Source organism: Oncorhynchus nerka, linkage group LG5, assembly GCF_034236695.1.
Source record: "Oncorhynchus nerka isolate Pitt River linkage group LG5, Oner_Uvic_2.0, whole genome shotgun sequence".
Classification (NCBI taxonomy): Eukaryota; Metazoa; Chordata; class Actinopteri; order Salmoniformes; family Salmonidae; genus Oncorhynchus; species Oncorhynchus nerka.
The window spans coordinates 57431386-57444428 of record NC_088400.1 but is presented as its reverse complement, the minus strand read 5'-3'; the positions used below and the strand labels follow the sequence as shown (position 1 = coordinate 57444428).

General features: G+C 40.7%; 1 protein-coding gene across 1 annotated transcript in view; it reads right to left on the bottom strand.

Annotated features, from left to right (window-relative positions):
- Positions 1-7204, bottom strand: part of LOC115126019 (bromodomain adjacent to zinc finger domain protein 2B-like) — a 93160-nt gene extending 85956 nt beyond the window's left edge. The window contains 1 exon segment of the mRNA XM_065018798.1: positions 7011-7204. The gene's annotated coding sequence lies outside the window, so the exon portion shown is untranslated.
- Between the last annotated feature and the right edge of the window lie 5839 nt (positions 7205-13043).

Sequence of the window (13043 nt, the reverse complement as noted above, 5' to 3'; positions counted from 1 at the left end):
GACATGTATGTACAGCCCATGTGTCTTATGCTGTCTGGCCAAAAAGAGTATGGCATGTGATACTCCTTTTAGCCAGACAGCATCAGATACATGGGCTACATATAGTAAGACGGAGGGGCGCTGTTTCGCTCGCTCAGATGCTTTCTCCAGTGAAACAGTTTCATCCACTTGTGAATCGAAGGCAAGTTGGCGGGGGCACAGTGCACTGTTCGGATGCTGGAATTGTTTGGATGGACGTGCGAAGACTGAGTCACTAAGTATGCCCCCGAAGTTTAGGCATATTATCTGTGAATCAGCTCTAGTAAAATACAACAGATATAAGCAACTGTCTGCTGCATGGATATAGCCGAGGCCTCTGCTCTTTACTCCTGCCCTACTCGGACAAATGCAAGCAGGACGGTTTACAAAGAAGTCCTTACACTGTATGGTTACTGCTGACCAACACACAATTAGGCTATTTCATTGCTGAACAGAGTCCTTCTTTCCCCCATCCCTCCACATCCTTGTCAGTTCTTATGGAGCTCAGTTAAAATTAAATATTTAAAATTCTGGCTAGGTTGCAGCAGTCTGCCAGCACAGCTAAAATGAAAAGCCTTTGTGGCAGCAGTGACCAGATTTTAAATGCTGGACGATCAATAAATAAAAGGTTGGTTGTTGAAGCGCAACCTCAGAGTGTGTGTGTGCCTGTGTGTGTGTGCGTGTGTGCCTGTGTGTGCCTGTGTGTGTGTGTGTCTGTGTGCCTGTGTGCCTGTGTGTGTGTGTGTGTGTGTGTGTGTGTGTGTGTGTGTGCCTGTGTGAGTGTTACCTTTTAACAGCCACCCAGGGGCTACTCCATCCTCCTCAATCCTGCAACCAGCTGTCCTAGTATGATGAACAACATTGACCATCCCACCACAATATAAAACCTGACACATCCAGAGATTCCCACATCCAAACATATTTCTATCCGCAATGCCAACAACTCTTCAGAATTCCCAGCATGTGAGAGATACTGCAGATACGTGAATAGAGCATGCAGGCTGCACACTATTTTAGTGGAGAATGTAAAAGGGCGATAAGCCAACCAAACAGGCCTAGGCTAAGCTATACTACGATTGGTATTTCCAATACCGTCCCCATTATCACAGTAGGCAGGGACTCAATCACTGGAGCATTCCAGGCACGGCACGCACAGGCAATATGACAATCTCCCGGGGGGGGGGGGGGGAATGGATGGCTCGCTGGTGAAGACCACTAAAAACAAGCCCTTTCTAATAGTGGATTGCTCCTTACGCATAGCTTAGGATATACCCTCCTTCAGATGATGTCGTTCAAAAGCATAAACCTTGGACCCACTCTGAAGGACTCATGTTGAGCAGAGCTGTGGATTGTTTATCTGACTCTTTTGTCATAGGGTATCAAGCCATACACGTTTAGACAGAGCGGCTGGCGTTAAGCAGTAGGCCTAGCTAATCTACTACTAGGCTATGAACGGAACCATGTTGTTTTGGAAAAAAAGGATTGTCTTCAGTAGTCTAATCTTGGCTCAGTTCCTACATCAGCCATCCTACGTTAGCCTAACCGATGCTCTTAGTTCTCATCAGGCTATCAGCATCTTAGATTGAAGTGTGCTCATTCGAGACAGAAGGAAGGAAACTGTAAGGCCTAATACCTGGCTACTGTAAGGCCTAATACCTGGATGTCATAAGGTGAAAGCACCAATTTGTAAGTCGCTCTGGATAAGAGCGTCTGCTAAATGACTTAAATGTAAATGTAAATGTACCTGGCTACTGTAAGGCCTAATACTTGGCTACTGTAAGGCCTAATACCTGGCTACTGTAAGGCCTAATACTTGGCTACTGTAAGGCCTAATACTTGGCTACTGTAAGGCCTAATACTTGGCTACTGTAAGACCTAATACCTGGCTACTGTAAGGCCTAATACTTGGCTACTGTAAGGCCTAATACTTGGCTACTGTAAGGCCTAATACTTGGCTACTGTAAGGCCTAATACCTGGCTACTGTAAGGCCTAATACTTGGCTACTGTAAGGCCTAATACTTGGCTACTGTAAGGCCTAATACTTGGCTACTGTAAGGCCTAATACCTGGCTACTGTAAGGCCTAATACCTGGCTACTGTAAGGCCTAATACCTGGCTACTGTGAGCAATAGCCTACAGCAGAAATTAAAGACAGTTTTTTTGTCTCTGCCTCAAACACCCACACAAACCAAGTCAATAGGCCTGGTTATCCCTTTGCGACTGTTTTGAGAAAACTGGCAGGTTTTATGATACAGTACAAAGAAGGAAAAATGAATCGACAGACAGACAGGCTATCCTACTCCTTTACAGACTTTCTGCAGAGCTCAAGGACTTTGAAAATGAGGCATTACTTGAGGGAGAAATCAACCTCTTCACCTTGCCAGTGAAACAACAAGCATCCTGACAGACAGACACACAGAAAATAAAAAAATAACCTTGAGTTTCATCAAGGAAATTCTCACATTGAATGATAAATAGGAAGAAGCCCAGGGGACGGACAAAACAAAGACCTTAGCAGCTAAACGCCTCCTTTTCTCCCAAACATGGCCTCCGTGTCTTTGGTATTTCAGAAACAAACTGAACTTGGCGTGACCTGGTTGTACAAAAGGCATTTATGCTACTATTTTTGGAGTCTACGAAAGCAACAATAACACAGAGATTATTTGTACGTGTTAAACAAGCCAGACTGCTGTAAAACTGACATCTGCTTGTACCAGTAATGCTCCCCCTTGACACAGTTACTTTCAGTTCATGTCACAAACTGAACCAGGCCACCATAGATGCCCATAGTATGTTCTTGCATATTGCTGACATTCATCTTGCATACTACCACCATGTTTGTAAAAATGGATGTGTGTGCTATAATGTATCCTAGGCTATGTAAAAATGCATGTCGCTACTTAATGTCAACTTAATGTACAGTGTGACCAGAATAGCAAAGCGAAGGTGAAGTAGATCATAGGAGCACTAACAAACTTGTCATACTGTCATTAACTTATGTTATGTTCTGTCAACAGTTGTGCTAATGAGTATTCGCAACACTTGCTGCAAGGAACATTTTCAGACTTGACAATCATCGTGCACAGTAACAAAGGTTTATTAGCCAACAATAATAATCAGCAGTAGCCTAATTAAACATTTTGGATTTTAAGCCAATTCCTGCATCCCTAAAGGGCCATCAATTTCACCACACATCTTTATAAAAGTTAGTACTTGACTTCTGAGAAGATTGGTGTGTGTGTGTGAGAGAGAGAGAGAGAGAGAGAGAGAGAGAGAGAGAGAGAGAGAGAGAGAGAGAGAGAGAGAGAGAGAGAGAGAGAGAGAGAAGCAGATTATTGCTGGGTTGAAGTAAACACAGGGTTGGATGACTCGGTGACAATCCAGCTTTAGGTAATTAGGCTCTGGTTGATTCATTTCACATAACACAAAACAAACTTACTTCCACTTTAGAGTTGAAAACTTAAAATGAGTGTGAACAACACACCACCACTACAGTGCAGAGATTTCACAGACTTTACCCAACTGTTCGTTCTCTTACCACACATAAGATCTGTTTACAGAAGCTAATCAATCTCTGTGTAGGCCATACAAAACAACATAAACAAGGAAATCAATGCCAGAAACAAACAATGTAGACCTTCGTTTCCAGGGTTACAGTAATAAATGCTTCGTTACAGTGTCTCACAAACAATGAAGGGAAACATTGAAACTAGCACAAGGAGGTGCAGTATAGGAATATAGCACGCTAATCAAATTCCGTGCACACTGCAATCAGCGAGAGCCGTGTGGGCATTTGCGTTTAAGATCAATTGAAAGGGTGGCAGCGTAGATCGAGACAAACTGCTTGATTGTTGACTGGATAACCACCCTCACCTCATTTCAAAAAGACAAAAAAAATGATGGACACCAAAGCAGGCACGTTCCTCTAACATTATTAGCCCTAATTTCAATAGTACAGGATTAGACAGAATAGATTTGTGTGCATATGGGGGATTGTCTGTAGAAAAGCTGTCCAAGTTTTGTCAGTTTCAGCACCCCCAGACACAGGGGCTCCTAAACCTAATTTCTCCTAATCAGCTTAGTCAATAGCAACCGTTTGGTGCAGCGTTGGGTAGACATGCAAATAGGGCTTAAACATGTCTATCTTTAATTCCTGAATGTTCAAGTCAAGCGGAAGTGCTTTTTATCTCCTGGCAAAGAAAACAACATTCTGTGGGGGGGAAGAGAGGGGAGGCGAGGCAGAGAGAGAGAGAGAGAGAGAGAGAGAGAGAGAGAGAGAGAGCACTACAGTTTTTTTTTTTACTTCTCTTGGCCAGGCATGGAGACATCCCTGATTTGAGTGTGCTTGAGGTAGCACAGTTTGCTTCCATTTCAAACCAACATCACAAACAAGCCCTGACAGATTTGTTCTCTCTCACTCGCATTATGGGGAAACACACAGCAACACATGTATATTAGTGCTCCTCTGCCCTGTTCTGCTGTGTGTGTTCAGCTGCAGCACACACACACACACACACACACACACACAAAAGAAGCTAACAATAGCCGTTTGTAATAGTGGTGGAAAAATGGGAGAGACTGTTCCGTTTCAATTCACTGATACCACTAATGGCTTCTTAGCAGCTCCATGAAATCAAGCAGCTGTCATGTCGATGCATCAGCACAGGGAGAGGAGAGGAGCCATTCCCAGAAGGAAAAAGGCATCGCGCCTCCCTCAGCAAGGATGTTTGGCTAAACATCTGCTCCTGTGCACTTTAGCTTAGCAGCAGTAAATATCCAAACAAAGAGGGTGGGAGGTGAAACCATTAGATTCCCTATCACAAAGCATCATTGTTGTTGTTCTTTTACAACAACTGCTTGTGAGACAACAACTGGGATCCATTTTAAAGACTATCACACAGGGATATGGTGGATGGATGATCACCAGAACAACTGGTGATGAGAGTATAATCTCTAGTGTGACAGGAGATTCTTCGGTGATAAACTAGACAGTTTGCTACTTTGGGTAGCCTATGTTTGAAATCTTTCCTCGGCTATAACATCAACAAAACACACAAATGAACCATGTCATATGTTATAACATGGCAATAAAAAAAACTCAAACCAGCCTACTGTCACCGCTACCTACTGTCTCTGTCACACCTCTGCAATCTTCTCAGAAATGAGCTTTACAATGACGAGATTGTGGATAACGAGTAGGCTACATGTTGTGCAATAGCGCATACCACTTATGGCATGATAATTAGGCCCAAGACCTATAGTCATCTAAGGTGAACATTGTGATATTACCAGTAGATAAGCCTAGGCACACTATCTTTGCCTTTTATGTGTAAACAAGTGTCAACGACTCCCACAATGCAAATGGGAAAAGAGGGGAAAGGGAAAAAAGACTAATAATACTTTGCTTGACTAATTAAAAGTTGACATTTGTGTAAACATCCATAGCTGTTGATCAATGTCTAAACGTATTAGACTACTTGGCTATTAGTCCATTCAACAATACATATATTTTTTAAATGCAATAGCAAAACATGATGATACACTGGGCTATATGTCATAACATCATTCTGATATAGCATATTTATTCTAATCGATTATGATTAGCCCGTGTAACCTATTGCCTAATTCCAGCGGTTGAACGTTAAAAACACATAATATGTGCTATTCATGTTATTGAACAACAGTGTTGTGACAAATAACATCTTTATCAAAGTGTCATTGATAAACTAGAAATCGTGCATGTAGAAAATACGTAACCAAGTTCAGTGAGAGAGAAAAAAAGTCGAGTTTTTAAAGGCAGTTTGCATGCCTTCTCCACCTGCCACTACTTATTAAAACACGCCGTTTGTGTGTGTTGCGCGTTCAAAAACATGTATCCGATTATTGCAACACTGTATAATGTCACTGTAACGTTGTAGATGAATCCCAATCTTCTTCAAACGCAACACCAAATTGTTCCTCCTTCCAATCACAGGCTAAAATGTTGCCTTACATTTCTCTTAAACTTCACATGACGTCACCGTCTACATTTCTTTTCCCAGAGTCTAGTTTAAACTTTCTCTATGTAAAACATGGATACGTTTCCTTCAAGCGTGGGGGGTGCTTAGGGAATTTAAATCAACCAAGATGGCGAAAGGCTTGTTGTTTGGAAGGGTAGAAAAATGGAGGATATTGTAATATACACAAAGGGATACATTTCAACAACTCGGCCAGGCAGCAGCTGCTTCTTGTTTGAGGAAGCAACAAAAGATAGCTTTAGCCAGTTGTAAAAAAAAAAAAGAGCCTGAAACTCGACAAAAACATCAAACTCATTTTACTAATAAGATATGTAATTTTACCTGGCAAACCATAACACAATCTATTATATTGTTAAATCAAGTATTTATGTTTATGCTTACTAATTATTTTATTTTCGCATTGAAGAGCTATTAGCTGGCTCGGATTTTGCCCTGTCTGTAAACGGACAGCTAAATAGACCAAAGGTAGCTTGTGCTCCCTACCTTCATTGACTCCCACATCGTTCCTTTAAATGTGCACAAAAAAATACTAGCTAACTTATATATAACAGTGGGTAAAAACATCTTCAAAAAAGTTTTCCTGAACTAAATAAAACAGTTTTTATTAAAAAAAAAAAAATAGAACAGTTCAATTAAAAGCGCACGAGAGAGGACACAAAGACGATTCCGACTATCAGGTCACAAACTAGCTTGATCTGAGCAACGACAAAAACCACTCCGTTTACTCTACAAAACAACTTCGGTGTAGTCTATTATTTTACCATGCAGTAAAGGCGCACATGCCGATTGCTTAGAATAACATTGTGTCCATTTGATAAGTTTCTATCAATCTGCAGTTGACGATTGAGGGACACACGCAGTAAGCAAAGAAACTACAGCTCGCCTCGCGAAACAAATCAAGCCAGCTACATCGCTTGTTCTATGATATAACAGACCGTCTTCTTTACCCCCACCTTGAAATAAGAGGACACTTACCTTTAGTTTCGACACTAATACTTATTTCCAACGGGATTTTGTTTCAAGTAATACTTCGTGTAGCCTTCGAGCCTCTTTTCGATTTCGTTTTGAAAGAGGCCGGTAACAGATGATAAAGAAAGGAATTGGGCAGTAATTGAGTCTCGGTGTGAGTGAGTGTGTGTGTTAGTTACTAACAGCAGATTGAAGGAGACTCTTCTCAAGGTTTATTCAGCTCCACTTCAAGGAACCAAAGTGACGTCAGCTTACAAGCTGCCACAAAAGAAAACTTGTATTTGACATTAATAGAGATCAATGTTTGTTTTAATTAGGAAAACAATAGTACACCACGTTTAGACAGTTGGACTATGACTAGGGCTATACCATGTGCTAATGTAACAAACAAAAGCATCTATTGGATTGATTCAAGGATAGAGGAATCTTATTGACTTATTTTGTTTGTTTATTTGTTTGTTTTTCGAAAAGTTACGTAATTGATTATTCATAATCATTGATATTATTAATAGATGACCCGCGTCATGCAAATAATGTATGGAATGACTGAAACTTCTCAAATTTGAATGATTCGTTTCAGTGCATGTTCCATAGGCTAGATATCAACTAGTCACGTTGATGTGATTCCAAGTATCAGGGAAATATAATATTTATTATGAACATGTTGTCTATGGAAATGCTATAATAATAACGATTTTTTTTTTAAACGCATGCATGTGTGGGATTGAAAAGAATGTTCAAAATGTGTTTGGTCATAATTTGTGACAATACATGTGATGCTCAAATGTTGTTCATATTTAACATTAACTCTCACATTCTGTCTTTCCTCATCTCTGGACAGGATAGACGGTGATACTGCTGCCCAAATCTTTCTGTGTTTTTTCATCATCTGTTTAGGTTTATAGTGACAGATGAACCCTCATATGATCATCTTAAATGTGATCAAAGTTTCCCCTTAATACCACTTCCAATGATTTACAACTAGAATAAGTGGGAGGTACTTGTGCAAATGTTGCCTTTTGGTTTTCAAATAGAATGCACTTGCAAAAACAGAAAATCCAGGGGAGAAATACACAGATCTTTTCCTAAGGAGAAGATCAATACCATTGCATGGCAAAGACACAACAGCCATCTGTGTGCCTAATTGTACGCTCTATACCTCTCTGAACACATAACAAGCAACAGGCTGAGCATGGGCCCTGTGACCCAGACAAGGGTTTTAGTCAGTCAGACGGGGTGCAGGCAGCCAGATTATTTCATTGAACTGGAAAAAAACAAGGGGAGGGGTGGATAAAGATAGAATGGGTACAACTGCTCTGCTCTTTTTACATGCCCCTGGCCCCACCCTTCATTTTTTGTTTGCTGTTTTCACATGTTGAGCTTAAATTTCACATGTGAAACCATATTTTCACATGTACAAAATGTAGACTTCACATGTTAACACCACCTTTTCACATGTGAATAACATGCTTTCACCTCACAGGTGAGTTGCAGTTTCACGTGACATGTTAAAAGCGTGCACATGTGAAATTTGCCAATGCAGTTCTATGTGAAAAACATTCACGTGAAAATCTCACTTCACATGTGGAATTGCAAGTTTACATGTGAAATTCAATCATGTTTAAAAATCTAATTTGCAGGTTCACATGTAAGAAAACTCCATTTGAAAATCTTACTTTCACATGTGAAATTGCATTTTCACACATGAAAAACATTCATATGTTAAAATCACATTTGCCGTTTCATATGCGAAAAACATCCACGTGTGATTGTTTCTCATGTGAACTTGAAATTCCACATGTGAAAGTGAGATTTTCACGTGAACGTTTTTCACATATAAAACTGCAAATTCGATTTTCGCATGTCATTGTTTTTCACATGTGAATTGCAACATCAAATGTATAGTTTCACATGCAAGAAAATTCCACATGTGAAAATCTCACTTTAACATGTGGAATTGCAAGTTCACATGTGGGGTTGAAATAATGTTATTCTCTTCACATGTGAAAAGATATTGCAGTAGCAATGTTGCAGTAACAATGTTTCCACCGGTGGAATTAGGGTGATCACATCTAAAAAGGACAAATGAGGGATAAGGAATGATTTTGCAGGGCATTCGCGGAACAGTGGACAGAATTAAAACATTTCGGACAGGTTAATGGGTCACGTTTAAATGGCGACATAGTTCTGCCATATGAAGGTCACTTTGTGTTAAAGGGGCATTCCTTAGTTGCTACATCCATTTTTGGAATTACAAATTAATGATATGTACCCATTGATTCTTGAACAAAGTGATGTATTTTGCCTCATCAGCTTAGTTCAACTGTCCTACCCCATCAGAACCCAAAATATAAGCTTGTTTTACTCCGATGTTTGTAAACAAAGTATATTTAAACCACCACTCTATAGCTAAAAAAAACATGGTTAAAACTATCATTTTGAAATCATGGATGGTCAGTCCTTGTATCCATAGCATAGTTTTCGGATTTGAGAGTGGTTGCGTTTCTCCAGCCACATCATTCAGCTTTTTTACTGAGACTGTGGCGGGGAAAACACTTTGTTAATGTTTCAATTAAGGATTGCCACTTTAAACACCTTTAGTATTTTTAAATATATATATTTTGAAATGTAACTAGGCAAGTCAGTTAAGAACAAATTCTTATTTACAATGACAGCTCAGGAACAGTGGGTTAACTGCCTTGTTCAGGGGCAGAATGACGGATTTTTACCTTGTCAGCTCAGGGATTCGATCAAGCAACGTTTCAGTTACTGACCCAACGCTCTAACCACTAGGCTACCTGCCCCCCCATTTAGTATATTAATAGTGTTATTATATGATGCAATCCTCTAGTGAGTGAGTTACTTTTGTGCCATTAATATCAAGCAAAACTTTTGAAGTCAACAGGGGGGATTCAAGGTGTTTTTTGTGTGTGTTGTGGTTTTTTCATGTTTTTTTTTGTAAGGGCACCCTCTCACCATGGAAATGTTAACCACTCAGAAGATGAAATGAGGAAATGAGAATACAATAGAGTGCTTCCTCTGTGTCACTTAAGGCAATATCTATGTATCACAAGGGAGCAATAATATTGTGTATGATTTTTAATGTTAGTTTGAAAAGAGCATTCATTAAAAGGAGTTGTAATTAGGTGATAACGAGGATACATTATTATAACATTATCTAAACACTGGGAATTTCTTTTGCAATCACCTAAATACAAGTCATTGGTGATAATAATCTGTCTCTAAAGGCAAACCTATCTACACTCAAGGACAAGCACATGGCAATGAACACAGTTAAAATAAATGTGAAGGTCCATGGATAGTCCCCCCTAGCTGAATTTAGAGGATGACCACAGAATCCCCTTATTCAGCTATTGAAACGTAAAGCCATTTTATAAGCTCCTTCTCCATGCTCTTTGGCCATTGATTTTCCTTCTCCATTACCTGTTGAGATGGGGGTTGGTTGCTCCTCACACACACAGTGCTGTGGCCAGTGGCAACGGGTGAATTATCCCTCCCCCGCATCGTCATCAGCAGCCAGGGACTGACAAGACATGAGAAATGACAGTGGATGTGTTTTTTTTCATACTGTAGCAGCAAGACGCAGAGAATCTTAATTGCATTGGAGAATCTTCATTAAAGAGAGCACAGGGGGGGCGGGTACGTGGGGTGCTAGTGGTGGTGGAGGGATAGGAGGGAGAGGGGTTGTATGTGCACCTCTCTGAGATGCATCATTAAAAGAAGAAGCACTCTTTGCCTGCCCAGGTAGCCTGGCTGGGTCCTCTTTGCACGCACTGAGAACATTGTCCGTACCTCGGTCACTTGTAACATAATAAGTGGCAGCACAATGACTGCAATGCAAGCAAGCACACTTCAGTGTAGAGAGGGGAGGGAGGGGGACAGGCAAACAGGCTGTCTGTCTATGTCTTGATTAGAAAGTATAATGAGCCACTAAAATAAACTGCTAAAGAAGATCTCTCCTGAGACTGATGCAAAACAAATTATAATGTGGGGATTTGGATTTCATTATTATTGTTCTATTAGTCCAAGGAAAGACAGGGACACCCATCAGGAGAGAGGGAAGCAGGGAGCTGTGCTTGCATTGCATTTATTGATTTTAGCCTGAGACACATTCAGGGAATACAGATTCATCTCCTCTGTAGCTTACACTAAACCCCACTCACTCCCTCCCGGTTTCCATTAAACACAGAAACCTTCCAGCAACACAGAGGAGTTTCATTTCAACGACACACATTTTCTGTAAGAGCTGAAAATAAGGTTCTCGCTCTTTCTCTCTAACTGAAAAACTGGCCCTAAGGTTGTCTTTCGACATAATTGAATTAAGGTCCTCTTGTTATGCCCCACATAAAGGCACTGAATGAATAAATAGCCACTAACTGAAATGAAGAGAATAGTCTCTTTATATTGTGCTATTTCAATGCAGACAAGCACAGTTGATACCTTGTACTCCTTCCATTTAAATCCACCATCAGTACTACACTAGTGGTGCTTTTAATCTACCGTATTAAATCAATTTGCAGAAGCCATAAAGCTATTAGCTCTATCGTGCTGATTTCTGTCTTGTTGGTAACATTCCTCCAATAGCTTCAGTAAGCCTAGAACTGGTTTGATGCCGAAATGGAATGATTAAGAAAGTCAATGAATTGAACCGCACTGTTGTAACACCGAGGGACCAATAAAGAACATAATAACACAGTCGCTATGTCAGACAAGTTGTTTACATTATTCCTTTTTAAGATCTACATTTGCATTTCAAATATCTAATGAATTCATTAACGTACAAACACAATTTGAAAATTCAGCGACGCTCAACCCTCAACTATTACGGCTTAGTGTTGTGCTGCAAGCAATGCCTTGGCTTAGACCTATGCTTTCACTGTCATGAAATTCTGCAATTAAGCGAGATGAAAACAGAGCTATTGATCAGTGTCTCCCAACCACTGGCTAAGAGGGGTTTGCAATAATGTAATGGTAGCCAGAGCCAGTGATGCGCACCACTCCACTTTTGAACACTGGGAGCTGCAGGCAGCAATGCTAGTCCACACTACCACAAGTGGCTCATGGGAATTCATTGTGACAGTGAAGAATGCATTAACCCTTGACCCGGGCACAAGGCCGGCTACAGTAGGCGGGTCAGAGGATGTTAGAGATGAGATGCCTTTGTGTCTTGAACATTTTTGGCACCGCAGTCGTCTTTCAGTCGTCCATCACACCATCTGTCACTCATAGGAGAGAGAAGAAAGAGAAAGGTCAGGTACAATATACTGTAGATAGAAAGCCTCTTAGGGTCTTATTCACAACATTGTAACAACGTAACAGGGATTCACAGATACAGGTCAAAAAACACTTGGATTCATGTTGCTCAATAAAACAATGTTTACTGGGTAAAACAAACATAAACTGATCTGTATCTATTCAAACATGTTTCCTCTTGGCACAGGCAGAATGTGGGTTTTTCCAGATTTCCAGGTTTGATTGAATAAGGCTGTAATCGGTTCATGATGTAATCCCGTAGAGAGAAATCATTTACAATAGTCAGGATAAAAGCCTAGTAAAGAATGTCTCATTATTTAGACACAGTCGCATACGCTGCCGTACAGGGAGAGAGGGAAAGAGAGGGAGAGAGAGAGTGACACGGTGACAGAGATGCACACCAGAGAGACAGAGGGAGAGAAAGAGACATTTGCACACACACACACACACGCACACACACCCGCACACGCACACGCACACACACACACACACTGAGCTGCTGCTTCCTTTGTGGGAAAGCAGAGTCATTAGTGCTAGGAAAGTAAAGAAACAAGTCACGGCCTCAGAATGATGCATCTCCTCACAGAGAGAATGAGATCACGGCAAAATGTCACCATCACCTCAGCGAAGCAGCAAAATGGCCCGGAATCAAATAAAAACACATCTTCACCCGGCCAAATGTGTGTGCAAACACACCACTGGATGTCAGCAGTTTTCCATTTGCTAAAAGCACTCAAAACTGACAAAGGTTGCATCCGAAATGGC